Source organism: Accipiter gentilis, chromosome 18, assembly GCF_929443795.1.
Source record: "Accipiter gentilis chromosome 18, bAccGen1.1, whole genome shotgun sequence".
Taxonomy (NCBI): Eukaryota; Metazoa; Chordata; class Aves; order Accipitriformes; family Accipitridae; genus Astur; species Astur gentilis.
This window is the reverse complement of record NC_064897.1, coordinates 22135293-22154479: the sequence shown is the minus strand read 5'-3', so window position 1 is coordinate 22154479 and position 19187 is coordinate 22135293. Positions and strand designations below refer to the sequence as shown.

Genomic DNA, 19187 nt, shown 5'->3' with positions numbered 1-19187 from the left:
GATCATTCCTTGTTGGGGAGGGTTAATGGAGGCCCTGCTCCTTTGCATCACAGTATTAAGCTTGACATTTTTAAAGGAGAAAACACTCCCCACTAAAACATAAAAGGCTTTGCCTACAGCACTGCCTATATGTACCACTTCTCTTACGATGCAAAGCTAAAGCATGGAAGCCATAAACCACTCTGCAGTCACCGCCAGCAGACAAAGGACTTTCTTTAGAGAAAGCCAGAGACTGCAGCAAGAGTTAAAACAAACAGTTAAGATTATACAGCTCACTTCATTTTCCCTTAGGAAACTGAAACATCCCTTTCATTCTACTCCTGCTCCCCCTAAATCAAGTTCAATCCACTCATATGAAAGGGCCACAACACAATACCCTTAAGGAAAACATAACCCAACTATGATGCACACTGTTCCTATCTGAAGACTTTGGAGGTCAAGGCTGTACTAAAAGAGCAACCAAACAACACATGAGCCTGGAGAAGTTAAGCAAGAAACCTTTGCAGAGCCTGTCTACGGGAATCCGAGGGAAACCTTGCATAAACCGATGGCTTTGGGGAAGTGACCCTGGGTTGTGCGATGGTAGATTCAACCATTGCCTAATGGGAGAGTCCCGAGAAATTCAATTTTCAGAAAAATTAGCACTTGGAAAAGGCCCCCTTTTAATGACTTCCTCTGACATGGTAAGCTGTGAAAATATAATTTCTTTTTATAGTTTAGAAAGATTTCACTCACTATTAAAAGGTTAATGTGAAAATGAAAACCATTAAAAAGATATCTGTGCTCACCAATGTACTAATAACAGCTTTGATCATTAAAGATGAGTTTTATTTAACAAATGCCCTGTTACCGCCAGGACTTAAGATCTTGATCTCTCTTTCTTTCTTCCTGTGATACATTATAATTGCAGCTAGTGATGTTTTAATAGAGGTTTCAAGTTGGCTATGAAGGCCTGGGACACGTTCCATGATCCACGATGTGATGGTAGCGCGTGGAGAAGGAGTTTTGTGGGCCCTCTCAAATGAGACTCCGAGCATCTGCTTCCACATGAAGGCACGTGGTGTGATGACCCGTGTGGTCCACCTGCGTTCTCAAGAAAGGAGTGCAAAAATCCAAGATTGCATTTTCCCTTTATGCCATTTCTTTAACTTTCTGAATTTTACTCAGAATGGGCAAGGGACTCATTTCAGCAGCTGACGCTCACACAAGCACCACCGAAGCTGCTGGAAGCGGCTCTGTGAGACGGTGCTGCCTGGTGGTAATAAGTTGGGCAGGTCAGCATATGGCTGTGTCATAGGCACACCATGCATTGTGCATGCATCCGAGCTGGACAGAGTTACCGCTTCCATTGCTCATCACCACCCACAACTACAAGCTACCAACTCCTCAGATACTGACAGCAGATCTTCTCAGGTAATTGCTCTCCACTCGTTCAGTCCAAAATCCCCGCTACTTTATGATGAAGTCTTACACTAAATTCAAATTTCTTCATGCTAAATAGGGTCATTTCGACTGAGGCAGGTGTGGGGAGCAACTACTCAGGCTTGCAGATTTGAAGGGAGTATAAGCTATGGTGCAGGCAAAAGGCTGGTTGACCAACTGTTGCTGTCCTGCATCCAGCTCAAGTGTATCTAGAGGACTATATGATTCTAGTCAGAAGCTTTGATGGTGACCTTAGGAAACACCCGAGCTCTAGTACCACAGAGGGGATGCTGGCAACCTGAGTATTTATTCAGGGTCCTAATCAGTTCAGTGGTGCTTCACTGGAGAGCAATGGTCTGCCCATCTGCAGCTCCTGTATTAGAAAAGGAGTCAACATCTCTAACAGCAATATACAACCTTAAATCCACATTGTTTTGTCAGTTTAAGTACGCACTGCAAGCTTTTAAGAATCTATGTCCTATTACATTTTTTGAACATTGTATGCTCCAATAAAACCCAGATCTAGGGTGGAAATTCTCAGCGGTACTTTAGCAATAATCACAGGAATAAGGATTGCAGCAACATTCCCTCAGGAAGTGTGCTTTGCTCTCTGGTTCCCATGCAGCAGGGATGTGTAAATTATTCAAATGTACCGTGCAGGAAAAGAGGGCTTGTATGAAAATAAGTACAATTGTTATTTAAGAAGAGAAGGAAATAATGAAGAAGGAGCTTTTTAAAACACATCCGTAATTTTTCCACAAAGCAACAAGTGGAATTTGTACACAGAACTACTTACTGTGAAAGTCTGGATTGTCTTTTTTTTTTTTAAAAAAAAAGTATTTTCAATCAGAAACACCAGAAACAGGAATACAAAGCAAGTTGGAGGGACTTACAAGCAAAATAGCAGCTTTAGAATATGACAGTAACTGACAACCTGTTCAATTATTTTACTAACAGAAAAACTCTTTAAATTTTAAAAGTTCATTTTACTTACAACCAAGGCTTTGCAACCTTGGGCTCACACACATGATATACATTTCTCTGCTTGTTCTGGCACGCAAGAGAAAAACAGGGAATTACAACTGACCTGGCACAAACCTTCAAACCAAGTTCGCGACAGCATTTACAAAGCTAATGCTGTGTGACATGGTTAGCAGGTCAAATGAAAGCAAACCAGCAAGTGGAAGTAAATGATGTAAGAGAATTATGTTTAATTTGGGGAGGTAGAACAAAACTTCAATTGCTGTGTTGTTGCCTTGAAAATAATGCCGGATGGATTCAGAACTCTAAATGGAAGAAAAAAACCTGCCAGCGGCAGCTGCAATTTACACTTGAGTAGCCACATGGGGAAACCAAGGGCAGGTCCTCAACCAGGGTAAATTGCCTTAGCTCTGAATGGGACCTGAATTCAGTGGGAGTCTATCTGTTCACAGACTTCAATGAGCTGTGAATTACACCCGAGAGTGCCAGGTTTCCACAATTTCAAAAAGCTCTCTTCCTCATTAAAATGTACTTAACTAGTGACAGCAGCCAATGTTAACCTAATGAACAAAGTTCATTACTGACAAAAAGTGCTAATGCGTTTTTATGTACCACTCATGACAAAATCATCTTTGAAGAAAGCAGGGTGAGATCCTCACTCCCAGCTGGCTGGGACAAATTCCTCATCCAAACACTATAGAAGATCTCCAACAACTGCCTTGCAAGCCTAAATGCAAGGACTACCTTGGGCTGGGGAAATTTGGGATGCATCAGTGCTGTGAAGGCTTTAGTAAGCTTTTTCCTGAAGATCCTGCTTTCACTTAGATTTCCCAGGGCTCTCAATATTAAAGGAGGTGTAGCCCTTGCCCCAGGGAAGCTGACACAAGGACAAGGTGCCAAAGGACATTCTCTGGCTTTTTTACCTTATAATTGTTTAAGACTTTTTGATCCCACCTTCTTTGTTCTGAAAACCACACCAAGCTTCTTAGAGTAAGTCTATACCGCAGTTAAGGCCACTAATATGGATACACCTGCTGAGCTAGCTTTGGGCCAGCTAAGAGTAATGGAAACCGCACCAGAAGCAGAAAGGTCAGTAAGAGCTGAAATTCACCTGAGAAAATAGGTTAATGCTCAGATAATTAACTTGTTCTGTGATCTAGGCCAAGGTTACTTAGCTAACCAAAAGCTAAGCAAACCCATTATCTTGGTTATGCAGCAGCCATGCTGTCCAACACAGAGCGTATACATAGCAGGCCCAATCCAGCATCCTTTTTTGTGTCTGGCGTTGGTAAAGGCATGTCCCTTTGAATGTTCCTCACTTGTTTTGTTTCTCCTGTAGGCTGTTGGCTTCTCATGGCAGAGGGAGATTTTCTGCCATGAAACCAAGAGTAACGTAAATTGCTGGCCCTCAACACACCCCATATGCAGCCATAACAGTATTTACAGGAGCAGCAGCAAGACCCTACCGGCTTGTTCAGCAATAAAGGGAGTCATTCAGCCACATTCAGAGAGAGACCAAAGAGGACATTTTGAAAGCCAACACCAGTATGCAGGTGCCCAGTTTCCACCAAGGGACAGTGAGAGTTAGGCTACAACATTGCAGGGGATTTTCCAAGGCACAAGTGGCAGTTAGCTTGCCCAGTTACAACTTCAGCCTTTGAGAAGTAGCTGGCAACACGTCTGGCCTGAATCTTCTCTGTCCAGCACCCTGCCAAATTAGTTGCACTTTTACAAACTGAGCATAAAACACACCTTGAGGCGCTTACCTTGGAGCTGCGTAAGAAGGAGTTACACAAAAGACAGACCACAGGGCATCAGACTCACCAACTCCTGAATGGAAGATGAGTCATAACAGAAGGCAGCAAGTGAACCCTAAAAAGAGATTCAGTCACCTTGGGACAACCCAAATCAAACGGTCCCTGAGAGGCTGCAGAATAAGGAAGGATTGCTACATCCAGCCACATCGTCGGGTCTCCAACACGCTTTCAGTATGGAGCACACCGCAAGCAAAAGTGAGGAACAATGGTATCGCACCGCACACGTCCCACCCAGAAGCGGGAGCCACCTTTGAGACACTGCAGGCTGTATTTTTGGCCCATGTACCAACAACTAAGAATGAGAGATAGGACTCTCTTAAATACAAATCAACAATCCCAAACCCTAGCTCCACCCTCCCAACACCAAACCCTTAAGCAATACTGGAAGTATTAAGAGTGTTAATTGCTCTACAGCTTCAAGAACTCAACCTCCTGAGAGCGCTGCATTAAAAGATAATTCTGGCTGCCATCTCACAGCACTGCGCCGAGCAGGAAAGCTCCATAACCTGCCATAAACGCAGACAGGAATACAGTATTGCTGTAAATACCATCATGTCTCAGAGCAAAATCATAGTGACAGGCACTCTGGTCTGCTGCAGTTTACAATTGCATGAAATAGGGGTGTGGGTACGGTACAGTAACAAATAACAGGTATAGATTTCAAAACAGAGAAACCCATTATTTGTAAGAAAGATGCAGGCGGAAGAACCGAAAGGCGAAGTGTATTGATAGAATCTGAAGTCTCTGGGTGTTGATCTTATTATGCTAAAAAATTACTTTATCCCCTTTTCCATAATGCCATGTTTACTTAGCAGGCTTTAAAAAAGGAGGAGAGGAAAAAGGGTAAAAGAACAAAACCTACAATGACTGAAGCTAAATTTATACGCACAACAGAGACAGATAAAGCATCCCAGGGGACCTTATCAGTTTTACACAATAACCAACAGGCTGTTTCCTGTATATAGCAGCTTAAGGTCGGCGGATGTTTATTAGAGGCAGAGGGGAAAGGAAATGCAGTATCTTTGACTGACACAGCATGGATATATGAGAAGTGCTATTTATGCTTTTGACTTGAATAAGAACCACAGTGACTCATAACTGTCTTATACTTAATATTCCCATTAGTGCTCCAGGAACGCTGAGCACGACTGTCCCAAAAATGTGGGGCTTGTTTACTGTTCCTGACAAGAAATATTAGAGGGTAGGAAGAATTTAGGCTTCTTCAATCCATTACCATCTCTCAGTTAAGAACTGCTGGGATAGATCAACCTCTTTCCACCCCCTTTGATTTTTTAAAAAGAGACATTAATTTTTAAACATTTGTATGGTGTCCAGTGGGAATCCAGTCTAGGTTTGAGGCCACACTAAATACAGCTCTGTGGTGTGCTAGAGAAATCGGCTGTCTGTGTGCTAATTCTTTTCATTCCTGGAAGCCCTGTAGAAACACGAGAAGAGAGGTAGGCATTTGGTCCACAGTTTTTCTATGAATCAAGCTAATATATTATTGAATTGGGAGTTTCAGAAACACAACAGGCATGGGGGGAGGGGTGCAGGGAGACCTTGTTTAACCACAGCTCTCCCTGCTATCTGGCTATGACAAGGAGCTTTAACTGGAGGTGGGACAGCAAGATGGAAAAATTAGGAACACACACAGTATTTAAGAGACCCTTCCCTAGAGAGGCAAACAGGCATTCGCTTGGCATCATTACGCTGCAGTGAGCTCCAAGAGGAGGTCTTCAGGGCTCCATTCTGCTGATTTAACTTCGCACTGAGCCTGGGGTACAGCCACGGGTGTAACATTTCAGTCTCAGAAGGGTAACAGAGCACATGATGCTTCATGTTTCATGAGGAAACAAAGCATACGGAGCATCTCAGGAAAACAAGGCAACTTGCTTCTTGGTTGGAAGAGACAAGAAGTCAGTGTCTGCTGGAAACTTTGGAACTAAAGGAACGATATTTCATGTTAGGGAACATGAACTGCCTTGTATGTAACCAAGTGCTTCCTTTGCTCTCCCCTCCAGTGTGAGACAGTAAAGCACGATCACGCTTCTCTTACTTGCTCTTTAAAACACCCATTGTTTTCCACAGTGCCGTACAGAAAAACAAACAGTGGTCACACCGCTCTCAGGGCTTTACCTGCCTTGGCAGAGGCGACGACTTCTTTTGTGATTCCACGCAGAACAGACTTAGTCCCCGAGGTCAATGGCACACAGGATTTTCTTATTCCTAAAAGCCTCGAGAGGGACACAATGATGAAGGCAGGGACAAGGGTGAAATGGAACAACCACTCTTTTTTCCCACCCCCAGGATTATACAGGCCTGCAAATAAGAAAGGGCATATGCCACTCTACTAGAGGCAGTGTGAAGCTGTACACATTGTACATAATCTGAAAAAAACTGCTAATGATTGTTGTTCTCTCCAGAGAACAAAAAAATCTCACTCCATCACCCTGGACAAAAGGACAAATATTCACCCTTTGCTCCAACTACCTTTTACCGAAGCTTATGTGTAAAACTGCATACGGTTTAACCCTATTCAAATACACATTGGTGCAAACCTATCCACTGGACGTGAAGCATGCTTTCTCACATGCATCTGAAGGTGTGTTGAAGGGAGGAAAGCTATAGCTGGATATTTTAAAAATATTTCAAGTAAAATCTCCAACAAATTGGATGGAAACTTACCTGCCTCACAAGCAGGGCCTCTGCTCTAGTTAGGAACACTGACTTCTTATCATGGTTCTTCATTATCAAGCTGCATGTTGTACAATGAGTCTTGAATGTTCTGAGGGTTTGATTTCTGCAGCAGATTTGCAAGGAGAACTGACCTCCCTTCTAGATGTCATGCAAGGGGCAGCCAAACATCTGAGATTCAAGGAGCTGGGCACACTGGTATCATACTGGTATTACTGTGTGCTAGATGCACACAGCCATCCTAAAAGCCTGAGTCTTATTCAAGTGCCTAAATGGGGAAAACTTTCAGAGGCATCAAGTGCAGTTAGGCACGTACCTTTCTTGCTCTGTCCCACAAGCTGGACTTCATCTGGGTAAAATGGCAGCAGGACAGAACTTCAGGCCAGCCTGGAAGCAGCAAGTGTGGTCCATAATCTCTACTCCAGAGATCCAGTACTCCGAGAGGCCCTGCCACCACTTACGCCCTGACAAGCCCCTCTAGATTCAAGCCTCACCTCTCTACCAGCATCCTGCAAGGATCGTTTCATGGACACCTCTCTTAACATTTAGGCAAGTATTTGTACCGTGGACAGTCACTGAACAAATGTTTCGAAAAAAATCTATCCTCAATTGCAGATACCAAGCACTGAGCTGAAGGCACCTCCACTGACTGTTTTGCAAAAGGTAGTGTAGGGATTGGCGCTCGGAAGATCTCGCGATGTACGGAAAGAGAAGGGTTAAGGGAGGCGGGATGACCGACAGACAGTATATAAGGGCGTGACGCAGTTGAATAAACGCCATTTGCAGCATCCTCATATTGGTGTCAGTGCTCTGTGGCCCAGGGTATGGTGGACCCTGTGCCGAGTCCCACGGGGTGATCAGACAAATGTCTACAGGTAGGCAGGTGGAGACCTTGAATTACGGAGCAGTCAGCTTCAGCTGCACTTCTCCAGCTTTTCAAACAAGGGAGAAGCCATGTGTGTCTCTAGCTACGTCCAAGAGCTCCGTCTTGAGGAATACGAGTCAACCAGTAGTAACAGCACTTCTTGCCCCTCACCAGCCTGCTTTGAATAAAAACAGGGACACACTGAAATGAAACGATTGAGGCTGGAGATCGGAATGAGTTCACTGTGAATCATATGGCTACAAAAAGGGTATGACATGCACAGACTTCTGTACGGCACAAGGGAGGGAAGACAGGTGTCTCATGAATTATGAGTAAAGTGGGACAATTTAGGGAAAGTTTTAACTTTAAAAAAAAAAAAAAAAGGAAGAGACCAAAAGCCATTAGATACATAACCTTGTAGTCTAATATGGCCATAAATTAACAGCTGCACTATATTATGTAAATTTATGTTAAATTATTCACTACCTGTCACCATATCCCCATAAAAAATCTACGTACTGACATTTACGAAAAATGACATCTTCTGATAATAGTTTTGCTACGTATTTCAGTGGCTGCAATTGCCTTTTAACCATCTTGACTGCTGCTGAGGCAAACACTACTGAAACAGAAATGCTTTAGGAGGTTTAATGAATTCATTACTATTCACGGATTCACCCTCTAGGAGGGTACTGTCCATGTAAGCCAGTGTCCTTAGGGCAGTACACTTCCTCTAGTTTCAGAACTTGCTGGAGAGGAGCCAGGAAGGATCACACAGGTCCCTCCATCACTCCAGCTATAAGCTGAAATCAGATACCCCATAAAGGCCCTGCTGCGCCCGTTTAGTGTCAAATGTGCTGGCCACTAAAGACAGCAGGGCCACGTTCAAGGGATGCACAGCCCAGCTTGTCCTCCTTCATCCGTGAGGAATCAAAGCGATCATCCAGTTGTGGAGACCTGAATCAGAGCTCTTCTCGAGATGAGATGCTTCCCGAATCACACGTGGGTTGAGATTTTCCAGCTGTGTGCTTCTGCTGACTGTGACTGATACGCAAGCGGGATACCCCAGCAATGTTGACTGTAGCAAGGCACAGCACGCAGGGACATGTTATCCACACTTATTCTAAATAGGACATACAATGAGTTTGGGAACTTGCGTGCGTCTCATCCTCCACAGCCTCTGAAGCAGCAAGGCACATGCAGCTTCACCACGTCTTATTTTGGCACCCATGTTAGAAACGCAGCTACATTAGTCTCCCTCTTTGGCTAGCCCACAGGGGACCATTCAGACCTTAGGACAGGACATATTTCCCTCTACATGTGTCCTTCCCCACCAGCTACGAAGGAAGCCCATGATGTGGGTTCACGTGAGCCTCAGACGGGTTTACTTGCCCCACGCTGCCACTCTGCAGAGATGGTGGAGCCTGAAAAGCAGGCTCTGGCTCTTGGCCTCCTCCTTAAGGGTCTAGGCAAGAAGCTCTGGCTCAGCCCTCCACTCAAGGAGGGAATCTGACTGGTTTTACTATCTGTTTGCTAGATGACCTCTAACATCCAGCACAAATGGATCTGCACCCACAGAGCAGCCATTTGCTAGAGGTGACTGTGCATGACATCGGGTGGCAACAGCAACTGGAGTTCACCGAAAGACGCGTGCTGATTAACTTTGGACCAAGCCAAGGATAAGAAGGAAAACTCTGAAGTTCACTGCAAAATGGGAAAGAAGGTCAGCTGCTTCTGCTTCTTCCTGATAAATTCTGAGTATAAGCTAAGAAAAGAAGCAGAGGGCAAAAGATAAAAGAAAATTCAGGCGCCCTCCTATTAAGCCAAAAACCATGCAATAAACTACTAATGTATTTCCAGGGCCACTGTCCCTAATTTGACCTTGCAGTTCTGCTCAAAAACATTAAGCCAACATTTCAGAGACAGCAAAAAGGGAGAGGGGATATATGTTAAAGAAAGAATGGAGAGAGGGGGAGGGAAGGCAGAAGAATAAACAAGCTTTTGCGACAGCAGGAAGCTCTCTCTTAATTCTGAGATAATGAAACGCTTCTAACCAGGCCCAACTGCTGAATATTACAAGAGCCATCATCTCGTGTGGATTGCATGCAGCTTTATTTTCTACTCCCCTGCATGGACTGAATATGATTCACAGCACAGTCACAGGAAACAGTCATTACTATTTATTTGGAGCGAGATGAGTGACTGCTCTAAACAGCATCAACTGCACCTGCGATAGTGCAGAGAATCTTTCTTTATTAAGCACACCCATGCCCTCTTTTTTCCCCTTCTTCTCTTTAATATTCTCTTTACAAAGAGCATTTTATTACAGTGCTGGCTGTGTAGTTCAAAAAGGGAAGAGGCAAATTTACAACGATCATTAGAAAAGATGCAGAAGCATGGCAGCAAACACTGGCTTCACTACTTTGTGTGCACAGAAACATCCCCACACCGTGCACATGCCACGCAAACAGTACGTACACAAACATGAAGAGACAATTCATAAAGTATAGCCAGTTATAGCACAATTATAATATAATAATATGTCTGGCTGTGGGCAAGCCTCCTCACCCCTGTTTCATATTTTCACTCTGGCTGGAACATGTCAGAGCACCCTGAACTCACTCTGGTCCAGACAGCCCCCAAAACCAGCTCGTTTCCCTCAACCCTTAGAGCAGCTCCTCCGTTTTCTTTACAAGACACTGCTCACAATTTTGCTGCAGCAATTTATCTCTGGCTACACAGAGAGATGAGCAGCCTGCTCCCCAGCTTGCTGCTGCTCTTTCTCCTGCCATACTTCAGCAGCCGATGCTGAAGCCTCCCTGGCCCCCCAAACACTGCACCTATGAGGTGACAGAGCCTCAACTAATTCCCACCCCACCGTTATTGCCCCCTTCAACAACCTCTGCCGATGAAGGTATGCTTTTAGACTGCTATTTTGAATTTAACATACAGCTATAGAAAATTCAGAGCGCTTAAAGCACAGACCTCTCTCTCGTCTATAGCCTTTATTGCCCAAGTGCATGCACCTGACGTGCTTACAAAAAAAGTCCTTGCTGGCAAAATCCTCCTAAAATGGCACAGCTCTGTTTTCTGTTGGTTTCAGGCCAGCAGTAAGGAGAAGCTAAGGCCATTTCATCCCTCTGCTGTAGGTATCAGTGTCTCAAGTACCTGCATCCCGTGATGCCATTAAAAGCTTCAGGAGATTAAAAGTGTGGGTTTTTTTGTTTGTCTAACAAAGTAAGGTACTTCACAGTATAATGGATTGCTCTTGAAAACTAATACTCCTAATAGCAGCAAACAGATGCACAGACCAGATTGTTTTTTCAATAGTGAACTTGGGCACTTATTTTTTGGAAATTACGTGTGGCCTCTGGAGCAAGTGTGATTTTGGATCACGACACTTAGGGGAACATCCTATTTCTGTATGGTCACTCTGACGCCACATGTGACTGACACAAAGAAAGCTCCCTCCCCAAACAGGGAGCCGTTCAGAGCCAAGCACCCTCATACACGAGGGGCCACGGCGAGACCAACAACGCAAAGGAGAGCAAGAAGGAAGCACAGAGCGCAGAAGAGGGGACAGATAACGGAGGGGAAAAGAGAGGAGCAATGACTTTGTGGTGACCTGTACTCCATTTACACTACAGCAGTGTGGTAATCACCTGTACATCTGACACCCAGATGCTAAAGCAATTGTCATAGATAAAAAGATGGTGGAAAAAAAGCAAATTAGTAGAGTTAATACATAAACCACTAAAACCTGCTTTTGACTGGACTACAAGATATCAACGTTCCTAGCCATTGCATTGCACGGGGTATGCTTTTACCCAACTGGTTTTAAACTATCTCTTAATACTGCTTCTCCTATCAGCACCTAGCAAAGGACCATTACAAGACAACTTACTTTCCAACGGAGCAGGGGCTGCACCCACCTTGGGTCTCAACCACTGCAGTCGCTGCCCTGCGAGGAGAGCAGCACAACACCCTTCTCCTCTACCGGGCTGAGAGCTCTGCTCCACCATCCACAGCAACAGACTTCGCCAACAAAGAAATAAGGACTCTCATTTCATTGTTGCAAGAGTATGTAGAAAAGTGGAAGCAGTGTCATATCAGGCAGGCGAGAAATACATCGTTCCCAGCATTAGGTCTTTGCCTGATTCCAAAGAGAACATCATAAATCCCAAGTCAGGAGGACCATCAAAGGCAGTCCCAGTTACGGTACAGTTTGTTTTGCAACACAGACACTAGCTCACTAGAAGCTGATCCCAAACCATTATCATTTCACTTTTGCCTTTGATAGCCATTAGTCAAGCAGTATCTGAGGACAGATCCTCCTCCCGGTTACAGCACAGTAACCCCCCCAAGCTGCTAAGGTTATTCTGTCTTTATACCCCCAGAACTGAGAGGCAGGTCTCATATTTTATTCTTCTGTGGCCAGAGATAGCTGAGGTACAACAGGAGAATAGCCTCACGGGAGCTGCGAGGGAGCAGCCCCTCGCAGACAGGAGCAGCACGAGGCCGTCCGTGCTCGCAGGGCCACGTGGAGGGAACCGGCTCTGACCTGGCCGGGGAAGGAGCTGCCCCACATCCTCGGTGATGGGGGCTTCCCAAGGGACAGGTCACCGTCACCCCAGCACGCTGAGGGCTCGAGCATCCCTCGCACTTGCCGTTGCTTGTCAGAGCCTTCCCTCCTCAGCACCGTCAGGGCGGTGCCTTCCCCGCTGAATTATTTTAAGCAAAAGCCAGGGCTTGAGACAGAAAGTGCTTCTCGACATGTGAACTCTCAGCCCGTTGAGCAGAGCGAGACCTGGGAAAGATTCATGGGTTCCTCCCTGCCCCCAGTGTTTAACTGATTAATTAACAATTTCTAGAAACCAATTCACAAAAGGAGAAAGGGCAGATTTTCAAAACTATCAGCTTGTAAATGGAGCAGAGCCGATTCTCTGGCAACTCTTCTAACAAGGTTTCTTTTTTCACAGTATTTGTTTTATGCTTCCTAAAGATCTGTCCCTAGTCTAAATCCCAGCAGGGGGGGATGCCAGTGGAGTTTAATTACATTCCACCTATGGGGAACATTCAAGGAACAGGGCTCTGAAAAAAACCCCACAACTTGGTCTAAAAAAAAAAAAGAGGAAAAAAGTAATCTGATTAAAGCAATGATATGAATGTGCCGCATCTCCTAACTATAGGTTTAAAACATTCTCTTCTTACAAGTCTCAAGGCAAAGAGCCAAATTTTCTGCTGAAGCAAACAGGGAATTTATACCATCAATTTACAACAGACATTCAGCATTCACGCCTATGGCTTAAGTAAATAGTTATGAGAACTGGCATTTTAAAGGGTTTTAGTGCTCTGATTTGTTTTTTTTTTCTTTTATATAAACTAGACATGCCACGTGCTGTGGTGAAAATCCTTGTGATTCAGGACAGGTTTTAGCTCGGACATGGATTATTGTTACATGTTCCAAGGGATTAAAATGGGCCCTGTGCTCTGCTGGTTGGGGAGGGGGGTTGTGTGTGTGCACGCATGGTACAAGCAGCCGCCTGTACCCCCGCAGACGCTGGAGGCACATCTCACCCCGGCCAGGAGGGTGGGCAGGAGTCAAAGACGTGCACAGTAAACGCAAAAGGGAGACTCACCGATCTGAGGCCGTGACACAGGAACCCGCTGCCCTCAGCACAAGTGTGAAGGAGATGGAAAGAAAACTGCAGGCAGCCTCCTCCAGGTATAATTCTTTAAATCTGGAAAACCCATCTAGCTGAAATATCTTTCTCTGCAGGAATCAAGCAAATGACTCCTGTGCGTTCAGCTGGGACACCTGAACGGTGGACTAGACAGCAGAGGAAAAATACTGCGTTCAAAGCTGAGAGGGAAAACTAGGCTTTTTTACCATTCCCCCTTCTGGTACTCCTACATCAGCCACCTCGGTGTTGTGCAACCGGCTGCGATGAGACCCAACCTCAGCTCAGGGAGCAGCTCCCACGAGGGGCTGCAAAAGGGACAGTGAATACCACTTCTCCACTGACTCTGCAGTCGGTAATATGTCCTGCTGTACACAACGGAGAGACTTTCCACCAAACAAGCACTGAAATATTTAATCATTTGAAACATTCAAGTGCGACAAAATTATCAATGAAACTAATTAAGAATCTTGAGATAATAAGCACTGATGACAAAATGTTCCACTCTAGTGCCTGCCATCAGGCAGTCAGGATTTATAATATCTGTCATTTTTAAAACTTATACCCTGAAGGATCTCAGTGCACTTTCAAAATGTGTGCTTCCACATCCAGATAGTCTCGCTCCCCAAGGTGACTCGAACTATTCGTGCGCACCCAGCAATGGTCCCCAGATTAGGGGTGAGGACTTCAGATCACGACGGCAGAAATGCAAGTACATAGGGCATCGCAAGCAGAGAAGCTGGAAAGCGCCAGCTTTGACGTCTGCAGGGCCAGGTCGTGAGGTCTCACCCAACCCAGCTTCATCACGGACACCCAGAAGGGCAGGCCACGGGAAGGTGAGCTGAGAGCGCACACAACGGACGCGGGGAGGGAGAAGGTCACAGATTCGACAAAAAGCCACGCTGCCAGCATTTTATGCGCTGGGATTTTTCAGCAATTTAGGACAGGAAGTGAACCAGTGTCAGGCGATCGATGCTGCAGATGGGTCTTTAAGCAGCCAACATGTAAATGGGGTTTGGCAAAGATACCGTGACTAACAGCCTTTTTTTTTTTTTTTTTTTTTTGTGAGAAATGCCATTTTTAGATACAGTCAGAGAACTGTTGCCTTCTGCTTGCTAAGAGCAGGTGTACAGATGTCGACAGCGAGTTCAGGCAAGTGCCAGGTACTCGAGAGTTGTCACTGGGTATGTAAGCTGCCTAACACCATCTCCAAGCTTTTGCTGGAGGCGGAGGGGTTTTTTTGCTGAGGTTTCCAACAAACTGCTTCTCTAGCAGCCCCTGTGTCTGGGTTCAACAGCTCCGCGTGGCCTGATTTTTATTTCGTCTTTGTTTCTAAGTTGAGCCCTCTACGCCAGGCCAGCTTCTACGCGAGGAAAATGGTAGGTCTCTCTGACTCACCAGCGTGGCTCCCGATGAGCTGCCCACGAGACAGGTACAGCTAATCTGAAATGACGCCTGGTAACTGCAACATGTAATTTCAGATCCAAGGCACCAATTTCCCAGTCAGTTTGTAGGTACACTGTGTTACCGTAACGGGTTCTCTGCACAATTATCACAACACTTAGCAAGTTATTCATTTCCAAGGGAGCTAAGAAACGTTGTAAATTATTTTCATTTTAAAGAAAGCAGGCATATCCCCTGCTGGAAGAAACAAATAGCAAAGTTTCTCCCCCATATTTTGTTTATTATTAATGTTTCACAAATAATATTATTCCATCATTAGTATTAAAATATTTTTACTTTTAAAAAAATGTAATAAGCAGGCAAGAATTTAAAACTGAGGTGTGTGTGCCTTTGTGGCAATGGCATGCATCAGGCACAGGCAGTTTGAATATTTTATACTTCATAATTTTTTTCTTCAATAATTAACTAGCTTTAACTAGTGACTGTCCAGTCCTACCAGTGCTGCGGGTTTAACTGCACATTACATCTCTGAGTGTTCACTTGGCTGCTCTGCTTCTCCCTACTCCAAATCCAGACAGAATACATGCATAAGCCCTGCTGGATTTTTAACTTAGAGATCTGTTTCCTACCTCGCTCTGAAGAACAATGTAAATCCGTTTCCTGCAGTTTTCCCTCCTGCAGCAGACCCAAACAGCTCCAGTTAACATCTCTACTGTTCACTGCATGGACCAGCATTCATCTCTTAGCACAGTGGAGAAACCTCCGAACTCCAGCTGTCATGTGGTCTCGTTTGATTCTCTGTTTGCCTCTTGCAGTCCAGAAATGAAGAGGTTAAAATCCCATACCTTGGTTTGATTACTGCATTGCTGACGGAAGTGCAGAGCCGGACCAGGAAACGAGGTGTCCTGCACCACTGAAGGGTTGTACCCTTTGGATAACGCATCGAGATTAAACCCCTTCTCCCCATCGCTGGCTTGGAAAAGAAAGTTCTCCCAAGAGCTTTTTCAAAAAAATCTACTCCCAAGAATGACCTCATCTACAATTACCAGCCCATAGCATAGTCCAGTGCTGAAGGATATATAAGTGTACATATATTTAGGTGCATAAAGATGCACATGAGGGCTTGGTAGCATTTGCCAATGCACTGCTTAGAATTTGCATATCTGCCTATGCACAGGAACTGTCTCGTGGCTACCACACTTCTCTGCAAAGTCTGAGCGTTAGTGGGATTAAGATTATTACTTCCCCAATCTGAAATGCTAAAAATACGAAAGACAGTACTGAGATTTCAATTCAGTTTCAAGCAACCATTCCAGCAATTAGTTTTGACTTGGTGGGAGTTAAGAGATCTGGTAACATGGTTTTCCTACAAAACAAAACCTTAACCCCCAACTTGTGACAACACTTCCCATCTAACTTCTCTTTGTGTATTTATAGCACTATAGAAACAGGAAAATTAATACATAGACAAAAAGATCTAACAACGCTTAGAAACACTTAACTCCAACAACAACACTTCAAACAAGAGCGCACTGAGCAAAACCGGGTCTGTGAGATAAGCTTGGTGAGATTTCACACTGGTGGAGATAGCTTTTAGAATACTCTATCCAATTCTAACATTCACATTTTCCAAAGGATGTTAAAAAAACATAGGTGAACCTCAGAAAACAGGCACACATACTGTCCAACTTCTAAAAAAAAAGAAGAAATAAAAGGAAATAATTTTAGGAACTTACAGTTTTAACACAAGAAAACACTAACAGGTGATATCACTGCAGTTTACAATTATAGTCGCACAATGAGGAGAGAATCCTTTTCCTATGCAAAGGGTCTTTTGCACAGCAGTCTAAGAACAATGGAAGTTCAGGGGAATCCGAGGGCAATAAATTGAAAATGGAAACAAACCTAATCTTTATTTAGGAGAAGGATAATTAACTATGGGAAGAGATGAAACAAAATTGTGGTAAATTCGCTGTTGTCAGAAAGGTTAGGGTAGAAGCAGGAGGACTCTTTGCATGACATTCCCAGCTATATTTATGCAGGATGTTGGGACTGGTAGTGAGATGAACCGTTACGGCAGGAACGGGGATGAAATCAGAGCTCAGTTCCAAATGCTGCCAAACATGGAAAAAGTTCACATCTGAATGCTATGACCTGGATCTAGCTATGTTTTTTCTTGTAAAATCGGAGCTAGGAAAGAAAGCAGGAAGTTCACTTTGCACCAAGTCTCTGTGTCCTTGCATTGTTCTCCGTTTAAGTGCACTGCTAAGGCTCCACTGATAATAAAAGATTGATTTAAAAGACCATTCTACAACCTAAGCAAACACTGAGCCTGGTTAATGTTACATATCATATCCTCTTGTCATTTACTGCTACTCTGTGTGTTTACTGTGTCTCTCACTCCCCCTCAGTACGAGCCCCAATTTACAGCAGAGCAGCTGGTCCTCTGGGGCTGAGTGTACAACGAAAACCCTGAGCCCAGCAACAGCAGCCTCTCGATTATAAAAGCACAGCATTGATCTCATTTAGGATCTGAACCAAATCAGCACCATTCCAGGGTTTTGGGTCAAGTCTTTGCAGATTTCCTAAATGACAGGCATCTCTGTGTCACTACTCTACAAGCTGAACTTAATCTCCGGTAAGATCCAAAATTTCATCAAATTATCTGCATTCCTATTTCAAGGTTCCTACTTCAGTCCAACACAGAATATAAAAGAAGGTAGTGTGGACAAAAAAAGAATTTAAATAATTGTGTCCACTCCATCTTTAACTTTTATAAGAAAATCTCTTATTTTGCATGGGCTACACTTCTTATATCAAAGTCAGTACACAGCATGACAAAACCATCCATGTTCTTCCCACTAATAAAGAAGGAAAACTTAATGGAGTGCGTCATGTTTTGTCTTTTCTTTTTCTTACCATTTTCTGAATTACTGGTTTTGCTTTGCACTCCTTGCCAGCAAGATGAGTATTGCTCCTTTCCTTTAAATAACTGGATTGTAAGAACAAGAGATGTGTCTTTGGAGCCTGATTCTCAGTTGCTCTAAGGTCCTACCGTAAACAGGCCTTACCATACTTGCAAGCACTTGTTTGTATGTTAACAAGATAGTATCACGCAGGAATGAGGTGATGATAATACTGCTGCAGATAAAGTGTGAGGATGATGTACGCACACCTTGATAGTCCATTCCCATTACAGGAGCGGTGAAAGAGGGCATAAATGTAAAGTGAGAATCAGGCTCTTGGTTTGCAGTTACCCTGGATACAGTTTGTAGAATTTATATGTTTAATTAATGCAAAAGGTGGAAGGTTCCACAATCCCATAAAGACAACACGTTAAAGACAGTTCTGCCCAACATTTCTAGAACAGTAAAACTTGCAACGATGGAGCAAGGGTAATTAAAAAGATTACTAAAGCATTTTGTTTTGCTTGTTCTTTTTGGGATCCTTCATTTTCAAAGTCAGGAAAGACATTTTACGCCATCTAATTAAAACAACTGGGAGGGTTCTTTTTAAACAGATATACTAATTTAAACAGAATTAATTCAGTGAAGTCCTATGCCCTTGGTTGTACACAAGATTAGATTGCGCAGTAACAAACTCCTAAACTTAAATTCTATGGTTTAATGAATTTCATAGACAATACCTCTTTTTTTCCCTCTGCAGAATGGAAAGGAGCATGCTTTGCAGGGACTACTCAAAACACTGGCGAAAACACAATTTGCATTTCTGTCCTTGCACAGGGTGATGCATGCGCATCCTTTAATTTGTGCACACCAGTAGACCTATTGACTTCAGTGATTTGGATCTCTGATGAAAATCACTGTATTTTCACTTAAACCCATGGGGGAAACACCAGATGCTTTTACAAAGGATTCCTTGTGGGATGTAAGTTAACCAGAACATGCAAACGTTGCTTGATGAGTTCTTTATTTCCCATGCCCAAGCTTTTAAATTCTCTGTGTCTCACCCTGAAAAAGCAGGACCATTAATATTACAAGCCTTGTAGGTACATTTAGTGGTTAGTACTTATGTATCATTTGAGTGTTATCATATGAAAAGTGCTAAAATAACCTAAAATATTTAGAAAGATATGGTATCTTGCTGCCACCGGCAGAAGTCCTCTGTGCTGAAGTGGCAGAGTACCAAATCTAAAAAAAAGAAAGTCATTTGCCTGACAGTTACTGTTTGGGTTAAAGATTGTTGAAACCTGCAGGTAAAGCAACCACTCGTCTCTCTGGATAAATAAAAGAAACAGATAAGCTCCATTACAGAATCAAGTAAGGAGGATTACAGCCCCTGTGCAAAGTTGCACAGGCGACT

General features: G+C 43.9%; 1 protein-coding gene and 1 long non-coding RNA gene across 8 annotated transcripts in view; both read right to left on the bottom strand.

Annotated features, from left to right (window-relative positions):
- The window catches only part of TBXAS1 (thromboxane A synthase 1), a 237317-nt gene that overhangs the window by 36827 nt on the left and 181303 nt on the right, over window positions 1-19187 (bottom strand). The gene's annotated exons all lie outside the window — the stretch shown is intronic.
- LOC126048021 (uncharacterized) lies at window positions 3113-6345 on the bottom strand. The gene is made up of 2 exons (XR_007508753.1): window positions 4228-6345; window positions 3113-4111 (listed from the first exon to the last, which is right to left on the bottom strand). It is a non-coding gene; the product is annotated as an uncharacterized LOC126048021 (long non-coding RNA).